Source organism: Amblyomma americanum, chromosome 7 (genome assembly GCF_052857255.1).
Source record: "Amblyomma americanum isolate KBUSLIRL-KWMA chromosome 7, ASM5285725v1, whole genome shotgun sequence".
NCBI lineage: Eukaryota > Metazoa > Arthropoda > Arachnida > Ixodida > Ixodidae > Amblyomma > Amblyomma americanum.
The window spans coordinates 111,685,006-111,700,662 of NC_135503.1; positions in this window are offsets into that span (position 1 = coordinate 111,685,006).

Here is a 15,657-nt window from a genome sequence, read left to right on the forward strand (position 1 = left end):
GACGCTTGCCAAACCCTTTGGAAGCATGCGCTCACTGTTCCGGTTGCGATGTACCAATAACCTTTCAGTGCTTTGCTTTGCTTTTTGCTTTGTTTCGGCTTAATGTGCCTCATGCTGCTATATGTTGTGAGTGTGATGCACCTTGTCGAATGTGAAAGGGGACCTCGTTTGTGTATTCATAGTGCTGACGAATATGACACTTATTTGGTTTGTTCATACCAATATACCTCACGAGAAAAGTGTACAACATTTGTATCTTACCGGTAGGTAATTCCAAGAAAAGGCAAGCGTAGCAAGGCGCGGCAGAAAGTGAGGTGAGCGGATGAGATTAGGAAGTTTGCAGGGATACGGTGGCCGCTGCTGGCAAAGAAAAGGGTTAATAGAAGAGACAGAGGAGACACCTTTGCATTGCAATGGGTGTATTCAAGCTGCTGCTGCTGCTGCTGATGATGATGATGATGATATGATACTTGGGAAGGGAAGCGGGTATGTAAAGTCGTAGAATGATGTTTCAGCTCCCTAAAGCTGGTCAGCTCACCGAACACATTTTAAGAATAGGGTACTCTTACGTGTTAGTCAACAGTTCTCTCTTTACCTACATGTCGAGAAATATCCTTTCTTTCTAGAGTAAAGTATAATATATAGACATCATTAAACCCATTAAATGTGTTAAGCGATTTGTACTGTAGACAATGAGATAGGTCAGGCATAAAAACCAGATTCTATAAGAAACTTCACAGTATTAAATTCTCCAAGGGGGAAATATTTTTTCTACACCTCATTCAGCTCGCCTTTCTTGATCAGCGCTGCATTGAAATGATCACAAGAAAAGAAAAACCCAGTCCTACTGCTGCGGTCGTTCACAGCTTTTACATTCCAAGACCATAAACTCTAACTATATGTTACTAGTAACGCAGTACGCAACCAGCGGTCGTAGAGCTGTTCGAAAGACATGATTATTGCGCAAAATATTCCTCGCTATTATCGAAGTGGAGTACCCTTAACGAAGAGCATTTCGCTTTCAAACTTTGTACAATAGGAACTTTTTCACAGAAGTACCAAAACTTTAAGGACCTTGTGCTGAATGTAGTTTAGCCTTTTCTACTATTGGAGAATAATGCCATATGCATCAGCATAATTAACTACTTAGGCCTTCCCAGAAACTGGTTCGCTACTTTATCACTTTTCTGGGAGCAGTATTTCCTTTTTGATACATTTATCTTGTGCATCGCGTCGCCTGTAACTGTCGTGCAATGTCGAAATTTGTTAGCGTGAAGGCAGCTATTTTCTACGCTGTATATTTCACGTAACGTAACGAAGAAAAGGTATTTTTGACGACTGCGTAAATGCGCACTAAGTGCTGAATTCAAACTTCTTTTGATATTGCTATTTTACTGGGAACTCTCTCCTTATACGACTCCCCATTTCGCCAAAACCAAATGCACTATGTCTCGCATCAACACCAGAAACACAATATATATATATATATATATATATATATATATATATATATATATATATATATATATATATATATATATATATATATATATATATATATATATCTGGCGGGATCCGAACCAACGACCTCCGAATATCGCGTCCGGTGCCACAGGTTGCTTAAGAGGACTCTCGCACAGTTTCCGCCCTCGCCGTTAGACGACGTTCCACGTCACGCTCGCGGTATTACAGGACGTGCTACGTCCGCCGCTGTGGTCGAGGGTGGCGCTGGTGAACACTCTCATGGTTCGCGTACACCAAATAAACAAATTCCCACGAGAGCAGCAGATTGGACAGCCGTCGCCGTAGCTCAGTTGGTAAGAGCACCGGACGCGATATTCGGAGGTCGTGGGTTCGGATCCCACCGGCGGCATGGATGTTTTTTCTGTTGGTTTATAAGTAATTTTCTTTAAGCGATTTATTAATCTAAGTAATTTTATCCCACTGATAAGCACCACACATTAAAAAAATAATAATAACGTTCCCCTATGCACGTTGGTTTCGGTGACTGTTGGCTCCCTTCATAAGTTTGTCAAACGGGCCCGTCATTTACTTTACCTTGTCTGCTAATAGCTTAACGAGGGTCTCGGTTCTGGCAGTCTTGATGCCACAGGTTGCTTAAGAAGGCTCTCGCACAGTTTCCGCTCTCGCCGTTAGATGACGTTCCACATCACGCTCGCGGTATTACAGGACGTGCTACGTCCGCCGCTATGGAGGAGGGTGGCGCTGGTGAACACTCTCATGGTTCGCGTACACCAAATAAACAAATTCCCACGAGAGCAGCAGATTGGACAGCCGTCGCCGTAGCTCAGTTGGTAAGAGCACCGGACGCGATATTCGGAGGTCGTGGGTTCGGATCCCACCGGCGGCATGGATGTTTTTTCTGTTGGTTTATAAGTAATTTTCTTTAAGCGATTTATTAATCTAAGTAATTTTATCCCACTGATAAGCACCACACATTAAAAAAATAATAATAACGTTCCCCTATGCACGTTGGTTTCGGTGACTGTTGGCTCCCTTCATAAGTTTGTCAAACGGGCCCGTCATTTACTTTACCTTGTCTGCTAATAGCTTAACGAGGGTCTCGGTTCTGGCAGTCTTGATGCCACAGGTTGCTTAAGAGGGCTCTCGCACATTTTCCGCTCTCGCCGTTAGATGACGTTCCACATCACGCTCGCGGTATTACAGGACGTGCTACGTCCGCCGCTATGGAGGAGGGTGGCGCTGGTGAACACTCTCAAGGTTTGCGTACACTAAATAAACATAAATACCCACGAGAGCAGCAGACGGGACAGCCGTCGCCGTAGCTCAGTTGGTAAGAGCACCGGACGCGATAATCGGAGGTCGTGGGTTCGGATCCCACCGGTGGCATGGATGTTTTTCCTGCTGGTTTATAATTAATTTTCTTTAAGCGATTTATTAATCTCAGTAATTTTATCCAACTAATAAGCACCACACATTAAAAAAATAATAATAACGTTCCCCTATGCACGTTGGTTTCGGTGACTGTTGGCTCCCTTCATAAGTTTGTCAAACGGGCCCGTCATTTACTTTACCTTGTCTGCTAATATCTTAACGAGGGTCTCGGTTCTGGTAGTCTTGATGCCACAGGTTGCTTAAGAGGGCTCTCGCACAGTTTCCGCTCTCGCCGTTAGATGACTTTCCACATCACGCTCGCGGTATTACAGGACGTGCTACGTCCGCCGCTATGGAGGAGGGTGGCGCTGGTGAACACTCTCAAGGTTCGCGTACTATAAATAAACATAAATACCCACGAGAGCAGCAGACGGGACAGCCGTCGCCGTAGCTCAGTTGGTAAGAGCACCGGACGCGATAATCGGAGGTCGTGGGTTCGGATCCCACCGGTGGCATGGATGTTTTTCCTGCTGGTTTATAATTAATTTTCTTTAAGCGATTTATTAATCTCAGTAATTTTATCCAACTAATAAGCACCACACATTAAAAAAATAATAATAACGTTCCCCTATGCACGTTGGTTTCGGTGACTGTTGGCTCCCTTCATAAGTTTGTCAAACGGGCCCGTCATTTACTTTACCTTGTCTGCTAATATCTTAACGAGGGTCTCGGTTCTGGTAGTCTTGATGCCACAGGTTGCTTAAGAGGGCTCTCGCACAGTTTCCGCTCTCGCCGTTAGATGACTTTCCACATCACGCTCGCGGTATTACAGGACGTGCTACGTCCGCCGCTATGGAGGAGGGTGGCGCTGGTGAACACTCTCAAGGTTCGCGTACACTAAATAAACATAAATACCCACGAGAGCAGCAGACGGGACAGCCGTCGCCGTAGCTCAGTTGGTAAGAGCACCGGACGCGATAATCGGAGGTCGTGGGTTCGGATCCCACCGGCGGCATGGATGTTTTTCCTGCTGGTTTATAAGTAATTTTCTTTAAGCGATTTATTAATCTAAGTAATATCATCCCACTGAAAAGCACAACACATTAAAAAAATAATAATAATAACGTTCCCCTATTATGCACCTTGGCTTCGGTGACTTTTGGCTTTCATAAGTTTGACAAACGGGCCCCTCATTTACTTTACCATGTCTGCTAATATATATATATATATATATATATATATATATATATATATATATATATATATTACTGCGGAGAGGGCGTCTGTCAGCTCAAACCCGGTTGGACTGCTGAGTAGGTTTCTGTGGCTATTGACGCTGCTTCTGTGGTGAAAGCCGTCACTCAAGTCTCTGGGTATCTCATGAAAAAGGGCATCGGTAAGATGAGTAAAGAGAAACTGCCGAAAATTTAGCTGCCAAAAATAAAAATGCCACGATTCGGTTTGGGCAAACTAATGAAGTTACTTAAAATGCTAAAAAAAATACCTCGCTTTCGCGGCTAGCAAACCAGCTTTTACCTCATAATAAATGAATGTGTCATTAAAAAGTATTATTTGCGAGCCTCTAGAGTCATAATTTTGCCTGCAGGCGTAGACACTTTACTTTCGGTCAACTTTCTGTGGCTTTAGAGCCAAGGCTAGGCAGGAAAGTGAAGGTTGTTCGAGCTAAGAGAACGGAGAGGTAAAGGACGGAATTTAAAGAGATGATGCGGGGTGACAACGGTTTAGGTTGATAGTTTTCCCCTCACACCCACAAAGACCCGTCTCCTTCCCTTTCACAAATAAATAAGCCTTCGCTGCAAGCCGCAGAAAGTTGTCTGTGTCTATAGCAGTACGCATTTTGGCGACTAACTTCAAAAGCACAGGCACAGCGCAGTCTGAAGTGCCACAAATGATAACAGTGCAACGAAAGGCTCGCGGTACTTTTAGACTCCTTATTTACTACTCAAGAGGGTGCGACCAGCGTCGACCGACGCGCAAGCCGAACTTGCCGCTAGAAGAACGGAGGGAATAGCGAAGCGTCCACAGGAGGGGATGGCTTCCCAAAACAAGAGGAGGGTTGGGGGGCCCGCCTTTGGGGGCATCTTGCGACGGCGAGCAAATACGGCAAGTGGCCGTTCGAAAGGAATACTACTCTGGTGACACAAAAAGAGGCATAAAAATGGGACCCAACAGATACCTGGTAGCACTATATATACAGATAAGTTGCTTCTGGCTATCAAATAAAAAGGCATAAACATTTACTGCTTTAAAGCAGTAATTGGTCAACATGGGCCCCTGCACTCAAGTGCGCAACGAGCGCTATTGGAGTGGAAATAGCAGTACTCCCTGCATAATGTTTCCATATGGCGACATCCATAATTCCATACGTATCTATTATAAATTTCACAGAGACTGTATGGAGCATATTGAGTCGGTATATTCTGAAAGCGCGTATGAAAATTTGCGGGCTCCATATCACATCACGTACACTGCATGGAAAACGTATACAAAATAATGTGGAATGCTTATGGACTCCGTACAGACAGGATATAGATTTCTATAGATTTTGAATATCTTAAGGTTAAGTTTCAGTTAAGGACAACGCAGCGAGCTATGGAAAGAAAAATTATAGAATTCGCGTAAAGCGACCAAAAGCAGGCACAGTGGGTGATGGAACAAACTCTGGTTAATGACATCCTGGTCGAGATCAAGACGAAGAAATAGGCTTGTGCAGGGCATGTACTGCGAAGGCAAGATACCCGCTGGTCATTAAGGGCAACGGAGGTAATTCCAAGAGAAGGCAAGCGTAGCAAGGCGCGGCAGAAAGTGAGGTGAGCGGATGAGATTAAGAAGTTTGCAGGGATACGGTGGCCGCCGCTGGCAAAGAAAAGGGTTAATAGAAGAGACAGAGGAGACGCCTTTGCATTGCAATGGGTGTATTCAAGCTGCTGCTGCTGATGATGATGATGATATGATACTTGGGAAGGGAAGCCGGTATGTAAAGTCGTAGAATGATGTTTCAGCTCCCTAAAGCTGGTCAGCTCACCGAACACATTTTAAGAATAGGGTACTCTTACGTGTTAGTCAACAGTTCTCTCTTTACCTTCATGTCGAGAAATATCCTTTCTTTCTAGAGTAAAGTGTAATATATAGACATCATTAAACCCATTAAATGTGATGATGATTATGGATTTTTATGGCGTAAGGGCAGCTATGGCCAAAGAGCGCCATGTCACAAGGTATTTTTTCTTTTTCTGAAGGTGGGGACAGAGACCCATTTCCCAAGCATTTCACCCTAAATAAGCCGAGCACCAGACCAGGGGAAAGAACCCATTAAATGTGTTAAGCGGTTTGTACTGTAGAAAATGAGATAGGTCAGGCATAAAAACCAGATTCTATAAGAAACTTCATAGTATTAAATTCTCCAAGGGGGAAATATTTTTTCTACACCTCATTCAGCTCGCCTTTCTTGATGAGCGCTGCATTGAAATGATCACAAGAAAAGAAAAACCCAGTCCTACTGCTGCGGTCGTTCACAGCTTTTACATTCCAAGACCATAAACTCTAACTATATGTTACTAGTAACGCAGTACGCAACCAGCGGTCGTAGAGCTGTTCGAAAGACATGATTATTGCGCAAAATATTCCTCGCTATTATCGAAGTGGAGTACCCTTAACGAAGAGGATTTCGCTTTCAAACTTTGTACAATAGGAACTTTTTCACAGAAGTATCAAAACTTTAAGGACCTTGTGCTGAATGTATTTTAGTCTTTTCTACTATTGGAGAATTATGCCATATGCATCAGCATAATTAACTACTTAGGCCTTCCCAGAAACTGTTTCGCTACTTTAGCACTTTTCTGGGAGCACTATTTTGTTTTTGATACATTTATCTTGTGCATCGCGTCGCCTGTAACTGTCGTACAATGTCGAAATTTGTTAGCGTGAAGGCAGCTATTTTCTACGCTGTATATTTCACTTAACGTAACGAAGAAAAGGTATTTTTGACGACTGCGTAAATGCGCACTAAGTGCTGAATTCGAACTTCTTTTGATATTGCTATTTTACTGGGAACTCTCTCCTTATACGACTCACCATTTCGCCAAAACCAAATGCACTATGTCTCGCATCAACACCAGAAACACAATATATATATATATATATATATATATATATATATATATATATATATATATATATATATATATATATATATATATATATATATATATATATATATATCCGGCGGGATCCGAACCAACGACCTCCGAGTATCGCGTCCGGTGCCACAGGTTGCTTAAGAGGACTCTCGCACAGTTTCCGCCCTCGCCGTTAGACGACGTTCCACGTCACGCTCGCGGTATTACAGGACGTGCTACGTCCGCCGCTGTGGTCGAGGGTGGCGCTGGTGAACACTCTCAAGGTTCGCGTACACCAAATAAACAAATTCCCACGAGAGCAGCAGATTGGACAGCCGTCGCCGTAGCTCAGTTGGTAAGAGCACCGGACGCGATATTCGGAGGTCGTGGGTTCGGATCCAACCGGCGGCATGGATGTTTTTTCTGCTGGTTTATAAGTAATTTTCTTTAAGCGATTTATTAATCTAAGTAATTTTATCCCACTGATAAGCACAACACATTAAAAAATAATAATAACGTTCCCCTATGCACGTTGGTTTCGGTGACTGTTGGCTCCCTTCATAAGTTTGTCAAACGGGCCCCTCATTTACTTTACCTTGTCTGCTAATAGCTTAACGAGGGTCTCGGTTCTGGCAGTCTTGATGACGCAGGTTGCTTTAGAGGGCTCTGGCACAATTTCCGCCCTCGCCGTTGGATGACGTTCCACGTCACGCTCGCGGTATTACAGGACGTGCTACGTCCGCCGCTATGGAAGAGGGTGGCGCTGGTGAACACTCTCAAGGTTCGCGTACACTAAATAAACATAAATACCCACGAGGCAGCAGATGGGACAGCCGTCGCCGTAGCTGAGTTGGTAAGAGCACCGGACGCGATATTCGGAGGTCGTGGGTTCGGATCCCACCGGCGGCATGGATGTTTTTTCTGCTGGTTTATAAGTAATTTTCTTTAAGCGATTTATTAATCTAAGTAATATTATCCCACTGATAAGCACAACAAATTAAAAAAATAATAATAACGTTCCCCTATGCACCTTGGTTTCGGTGACTGTTGGCTTTCATAAGTTTGACAAACGGGCCCCTCATTTACGTTACCATGTCTGCTAATATATATATATATATATAATATATATATATATATATATATATATATATATATATATATATATATATATATATTACTGCGGAGAGGGCGTCTGTCAGCTCAAACCCGGTTGGACTGCTGAGTAGGTTACTGTGGCTATTGACGCTGCTTCTGTGGTGAAAGCCGTCACTCAAGTCTCTGGGTATCTCATGAAAAAGGGCATCGGTAAGATGAGTAAAGAGAAAATGCCGAAAATTTAGCTGCCAAAAATAAAAATGCCACGATTCGGTTTGGGCAAACTAATAAAGTTACTTAAAATGCTAAAAAAAATACCTCGCTTTCGCGGCTAGCAAACCAGCTTTTACCTCATAATAAATGAATGTGTCAATAAAATTATTAGTTTGCGAGCCTCTAGAGTCATAATTTTGCCTGCAGGCGTAGACACTTTACTCTCGGTCAACTTTCTGTGGCTTTACAGCCAAGGCTAGGGAGGAAAGGGAAGGTTGTTCGAGCTAAGAGAACGGAGAGGTAAAGGACGGAATTTAAAGAGATGATGCGGGGTCACAACGGTTTAGGTTGATAGTTTTCCCCTCACACCCACAAAGACCCGTCTCCTTCCCTTTCACAAATAAATAAGCCTTCGCTGCAAGCCGCAGAAAGTAGTCTGTGTCTATAGCAGTACGCATTTTGGCGACTAACTTCAAAAGCACAGGCACAGCCCAGTCTGAAGTGCCGCAAATGATAACAGTGCAGCGAAAGGCTCGCGGTACTTTTAGACTCCTTATTTACTACTCAAGAGGGTGCGACCAGTGTCGACCGACGCGCAAGCCGAACTTGCCGCTAGAAGAACGGAGGGAATAGTGAAGCGTCCACAGGAGGGGATGGCTTCCCAAAACAAGAGGAGGGTTGGGGGGCCCGCCTTTGGGGGCATCTTGCGACGGCGAGCAAATATGGCAAGTGGCCGTTCGAAAGGAATACTACTTTTGTGACACAAGAAGAGGCATAAAAATGGGACCCAACAGATACCTGGTAGCACTATATATACAGATAAGTTGCTTCTGGCTATCAAATAAAAAGGCATATATCATTTACTGCTTTAAAGCAGTAATTGGTCAACATGGGCCCCTGCACTCAAGTGCGCAACGAGCGCTATTGGAGTGGAAATAGCAGTACTCCCTGCATAATGTTTCCATATGGCGACATCCATAATTCCATACGTATCTATTATAAATTTCACGGAGACAGTATGGAGCATATTGAGTCGGTATATTCTGAAAGCGCGTATGAAAATTTGCGTGCTCCATATCACATCACGTACACTGCATGGAAAACGTATACAAAATAATGTAGAATGCTTATGGACTCCGTAAAGACAGGATATAAATTTCCATAGATTTTGAATATCTTATGGAATCCATATTCCGATAATTCCATACGAGCGGCTCTTATGAAGCGTTTCAGTAGGGCCGGCTGTTTTCTGACCAAAAATTAAAAATTACTTCAGGCAGCGTAAAGGCTTCATTGTACGTTCGACTCCAGAAATACTCTGCTACCAAAAATGTCGAAGCCGGCAGCGTGGTAAAGTGAGACTATTCTGAAATTAACTATGGCTGTGAGCAAAGGGAGGACCACACAAAAAATAAGCGTGAGAAAATTTTTGCTTCGCAGTACAATAGAACGCAGACCCACCTGTGCTCTACAGTATCGCACGTGTAATTTCTACGCTGTTTAAAACGGCCCTAAAAGCAGTGGCACCTTCGTCACAATATTTCTCACAACCACTGAAAAATAAATTTTCGTATCACATCTTCCGGAGATACCACAAAATATACCCCGAAAAATAAAGGCATTGTGCGATTCACACATGAATTTCTCCAATTGATTTGATACATTTTAGTGTGAGGGAATAATGAAGTTTTACGCATTGTAACAGAAATTGACAATGATAGTCGTAGGAAGCGCGGTCTGTGCGCGCTACAGTAAGTACAAGTTGAGGCCAACCGCCACAGGGACTCTGGTCCTGATCTATGCTGCCTGCTGAGTCACGTGGACTTCCTGGTAAGGTGCTCAACAGTAACTATACCAAACTGGGGCAAAGATAAACAATATACTCACTGTTTCAAGGAAGCCCGTCGCAAATTTCTGTCTTCTCTTCGTCAGACTTTTTATCATTATTATCATTTTTGTCATGACACAGCCCCTCTCCTAATTAGCGCTCTACTGTGAGAGCTTTCCCAACGTTATTCCAACAAATCTACTTAATGTATTCCGGCCACCTGATTTTCTACAGTCCTTCCCCCGCTTTCGTTCTTTTGTAATTCATTTTGCAACCTTAAAAAGGTATGATATTTCTGGTCGTCGCATTACATATACCGTGAGTCATCACCTCTTGGTATGTTCAATTAGGATATAGTAAGCAAGGGCATGGAAGAAAGGGGCTCGTTATGACATACATGTCGAAAAAGAACCGCCACCGAGCCCATGCAGAACTGGAGATTAATTTGCGGTGTTCAACATTGCAATGTAATATGGAAATTGCTTTAAAGTTAATTTATTAGAAAGCAGGAGAGAAAAACCATCCACATGCCGCCGGTTGGATCCCAAACCACCACCTCTGAATTTCGTGTGTGGTGCTTTACCAACTGGGTTACTGCGATGGCTGTGGAATCTCCTGCTTTAGGGGGTATTCATGTGTAGTGTGACCAGACATTGAACGTTCGTCAGTGCCAACCTCGTCCAGAGTGGTGAACGTATTACATCCTGTATAAACGCGAATGCCACGCAGGAAGGAGGTCGCACGGTGAGAGCGGAAGCTGTGCGGAAACCTTCTTATGTTACCTTCGGCATTAAGAAATTGAGAATCTAGGAGATCGTGAGCTTTTGAGTAAAGAATGGAAAAAGAGGGGCTCATTATGACATACATTGCGGATGCGTACAATCAACGAAACAAATGAGCACAGACATGTTCTTTTTAATTTGCGATATTCAAAATTGGGAATAATAGGGCAATTATATTAAAAATAATTGATTAGAAAGCATAAGAAAAAACGAGCACATGCCACCGGTGAGGTTTTCTGCCTAAGGTCACGTTAATGCTATCGGGTTAAAATAGAAAAATTAACATTCCCTACGCTCTTTGGTATCGGTGACTGATGGCTTCTGTCATGTATCTCATAACGAGCCCCTCTTTTTCATTGCCTTGTCTGCTCTCCCGCACACTGTCTTTTCTGGGTGCCTCTTCAAATTATTTTTAAATTATTTTGGCGTGATTTGTTAAACGAAAAATGGCAAAATGCATGTGCATGTTACGACAAAACTTCGAACAAATTGGCAGAGTAATTCTGAGGTACAGTGTTTGTTTTTCATCTTTATCTCGACGGTGTCTCACATACTCGGCCTGTCAAGTTGGAGATATAACACAAACATTCTGAAGTACAATTTTTTTCTGTAATCAACTCCTGACTCTTATAGGGCGGCAAGTGAATATCTGTGAAGTAATGGTGCCCTTTAATATTTCGAACAACAGGCCCTCTAATATCATTGCATTGAATATTTTCTGGCCCGAGATTGCAGCTGGGAATTTTTATTTAATAGACTTCTTTCTTCATCTGCTCTGCTTCAGCACTTGCTGTTGACATAATGATGAGCACATTATTATTTTTAATGTGGTTTGTGTCACTGACAAGGCTCCGAGCTTATATAAAAGCAGAACAAACAGTGTAGCTCGAGCACACTTCGAAGCTGCGGTGATTAACACTGTACTGCAGTTTGTATAAAAAATGAAACATGCGTTGTTACTGCTATCGCTCCTGGGCTCCCTACATAATCAGTGAGTATCAGCCTGCTAAGAAGACATCCAAACCATCTTGTCTACATTTGTTGGTGTATGAAAGCTAGAAAGCAACTAAGCGAACCGAAGGAATATACATTAGCTGCTCAAATATATCGATCTCTCACCTACGTTTATGACGAGTGTCTATGCGGGTATGAAGCGGTCTGATTTACATTAACCCTTACCGGAAAGGAAAAACTACGCCGTGTTATGCAATGTCTATGAGGGATAAATATTTCGGACTTGTATAAACTCGCAGCCATTCCCTATGACGCCTCATGGCCCGTTGGAAAGTTTGGGGCGTAAAACCCCGTCTTCAGAGTCGTACGATCAAATACCTTTTTATTTCAGATCAATGTTTTCATTGCACTGAGAGGTTCTAAGTGCGACGTCCTAACTAAGGATGATCGTTTGCCCCATACAGACTTGCTTCATTTCTCACCAGAGAGTGACCGACTTCAAAATCAAGAGCAGAAATATTCCCTGAACATGTTTCTTCTTCCGGGATGCTTCTCAATATGACAAAACTGCTACTTAAAATGTAACCTTATCGAGAAGTTACTGAGGGACTTTGATAGCTGCTTGGAAGCAACTGTAGCAAAGAGAAAAACCGCTTTTAATGTCATGCTTGTAGGCCCATCCTCTCCGGCGTCAGCCTAATAAAGTGTCAGTGCTACAGAGCCAACATATATGGTGTGTTATGACCATTTGCAGCTTTACCTTCAACAGTAAAATATAAAAGAACTGACCTGTTGTTCAAAGCGCACCAAAACATTTTCATTTTCTTGGATTTTAAAACAGACTTTAATTTAGAAAACAATCTGTCTTTTTGAAGGTTCAGCTCTGTATCCATCTCAACAAATACTCTATGCGCAATTGTCAACAGCAGCCAGTGTTTCAAGCCTCCTAGGCTGGTGGCGGGAGTTTAGCATTAAAGAACTGGAGCAAAATTGGTTTTGTTTAGTAACGGGCGTTTAACTTCCCGAAGAGGCTCAGGCTATCAGGGATGCCGCAATAGAGAGCACTGAATAATTTCGAAAATTTGAGGTTATTAACTCGCACAGATATCGGACAATACACGGGCCTTAAGCATTTCATCGAAATGCGACAGCCGCAGCAAAGATCGAACACGCATCGTTCTGGTCGACAGTCGAACACCATAACCACTGAGCCACTGCGGCGGCTAGAAAAACATTATTTGGGTGCGTGTTAGACGGACTGTGCCAAGTGACGCCACCTAAAATGCGTTCGATGTCGGTAACGCATAGCTTCAACTGCGTTCTTTATTCTTTAAGACAGATGCCTCTCTGGCTTCGTACAGATAAAATATTAACATTTTGGATCGATTCGCTACCTTATGGCGAACAAGATTAATTCATAACGAAACAAGGAGATGTGCGCTTAAAGAGAAATAACCGCAAGAGTGGCAGATCGGGCTAGTTGGTATTTTTCCATAATGCGATACAGCGCGAATAAAGACGGGGACGAAGCGAGACAAGACACCACAGCGCTGTGGTGTCTTGTCTCGCTTCGTCCCCGTCTTTATTCGCGCTGTATCGCATTACGAAATATAACCGCCCAGACATTCTCAAGAGCATTGGCACAGGCTTGTTGTCCACTACGTTTAATCAATCTTGTCACAAATGCCAGGTGTCCACAAAAAGCCCCCGTTTTCGAATTACTGATGCTTTAGTTATTCGCTTTGTAACGATAGCTACGTTACGGTAGCATTTCCAGCCTTCAGCGTGGCGGCGCTGTGGCGGTGGCGGCAACGCCACCCCGTGGCTTCGCCGACACGCTTTCACGTGGTTAGTCACGTGGTGCGGAGCAGCTTCCAGGGACGCGGCGCCGTGGCTGATCACGTGGTTCGTGACGTGGCTAGTCACGTGATGCGGAGCAGCTGCTGCTGCCGGCGACGCAGCGCGTCCGCGAAACCAAGCTGCAACAGCTGTGCGTATGCGCCGTGTCAAGTGGGACGAAGATGAGGAAGGAACGCCCAGAAAAACGGAGCGGCGAAATACTTGCTGTGCAATTCAACTGGGCAAGTTCCACTCGGCCAGCTGTAGCTATCGCCTCACTTTAGGTTTAACCAGAGCTAAACCACCACCTTTTTTTCCTCAGTTGAGCGTATTTTAGCATTCACTATTTAAACGGGTATTTTGGATGACAATTTCTTCACAATTCGGCTCTAATAATACTGCTTCATCATCATCATCATCAAAACGTTTATTTCCACCGAAATGAAACTCCTTTTTGGACCCCCCGGCCCGCAGGCCTAAGGGAGCCCTACTTAGGAGCCTCGCAAACTAAGGTCTGGTGAAGACACATTGTCGCTTCACGGCCTCAGCCGCCAGGCGGATGGCTTGTCGCTGCTTAGCGGGGTCCTCGCTCCGCAGCAAGGTCTCCCAGGCTTCTCTGTCTTCTATCTTTTGCTCGGCGCCCGGGCTTCCAGCACATTCCCATATGACATGGTCGAGAGTGCCCCTCTCCCCGCACGTTTTACAATATTGGTCTTTCTCCTCTTTGGAGATTGTGATGTATACCCAGAAGGGGCTTATATGATTCCCCCCTTGCAATCTTCTCCACGCAATTGCCTCCTCTGTTGCGAGGGAAAGGTCGGGCGGCGGATAGACCTTCCTGCTCAGCTTATAATGTTCCGTGATCTCGTGGTATGAAATTAGGCCATCTTTCATGTCTATGCGAGAGGGCTGCTCTGCGGCCGCCCGGTGATAGAGAGCTCGGGCAAGCTCGTGTGCAGCCTCATTTCCTGCAATAGACTCATGCGCTGGGATCCATATTATCTCTATGTTACGTTCTATCGGCCACGCCTCGAGGACGTGTTTCGCCTCTTCCGAGATTCTTCCTTTCGCGAAGTTTCTTACTGCAGTTTTGCTGTCACTTAAAATCGTCGTGGCCTTGGTACCGACGCAAGCGAGCGCTATCGCCAACTCTTCCGCCGCATCGGCATCTCTTGTGCGGCTCGAAGCCGCTACAGTTGGTACTCCTGCCCCGTCGACCACAGCGGATACAGCCGCCCCGTGCTGTCCGCACGCCGCGTAGACGTACGCCACCTGGTCTGCCGGTCGCTCCTTCAGCTTCCTCTCGTAGGCCTTAGCCCTATGTTCTCGCCTTTCCTTGTTGTACACGGGGTGCATGTTCCGCGGCATAGGTGGGACGCATATCTTGGCCCTGATTCCTGCCGGGATGTTTACCTTCTTGTGCGTGCTACTTTCTGGCCGGATTCCTACCCATTCGAGTATTGTCCTGCCCGTTTCAGACTGGCCGACCCGTTCTAATTGGGATATTCTCACCCCCTCTGCCAGCTCAACCCATCTGTTGTGTACCCCCATTTTTTCAAGCCGCTCCGTCGACGTAGATGTCGGGAGTCCCAGAGCTCGCTTGGCGCATTTCCTCAATATTCTGTCTACCTTCTCTATTTCTGCCTTGTTCATGTTTAGGTACGCCGTCGCGTAGCAGATCCGACTTATTACGCACGCCTGCGACATTCTCAGGAGATTCCTTTCTTTTAGTACTCGCCCTTTTACCGCTACCCTCCTGAATATGCCTACCACTTGGTCTGCATATGTGGCTAATTTCTTTATGGTATTGGTGTTGTTGCCTTTCTTGTTGATAAACATGCCTAGGATCCTCATTTCCTCGACCCTGGGCACCTCCAGGCCTCCCACCATCACTTTAATTTCTACGTCTCTCTTGTTCCTTCTGTCGCTATTGTACACGAAGAGCTCCGAC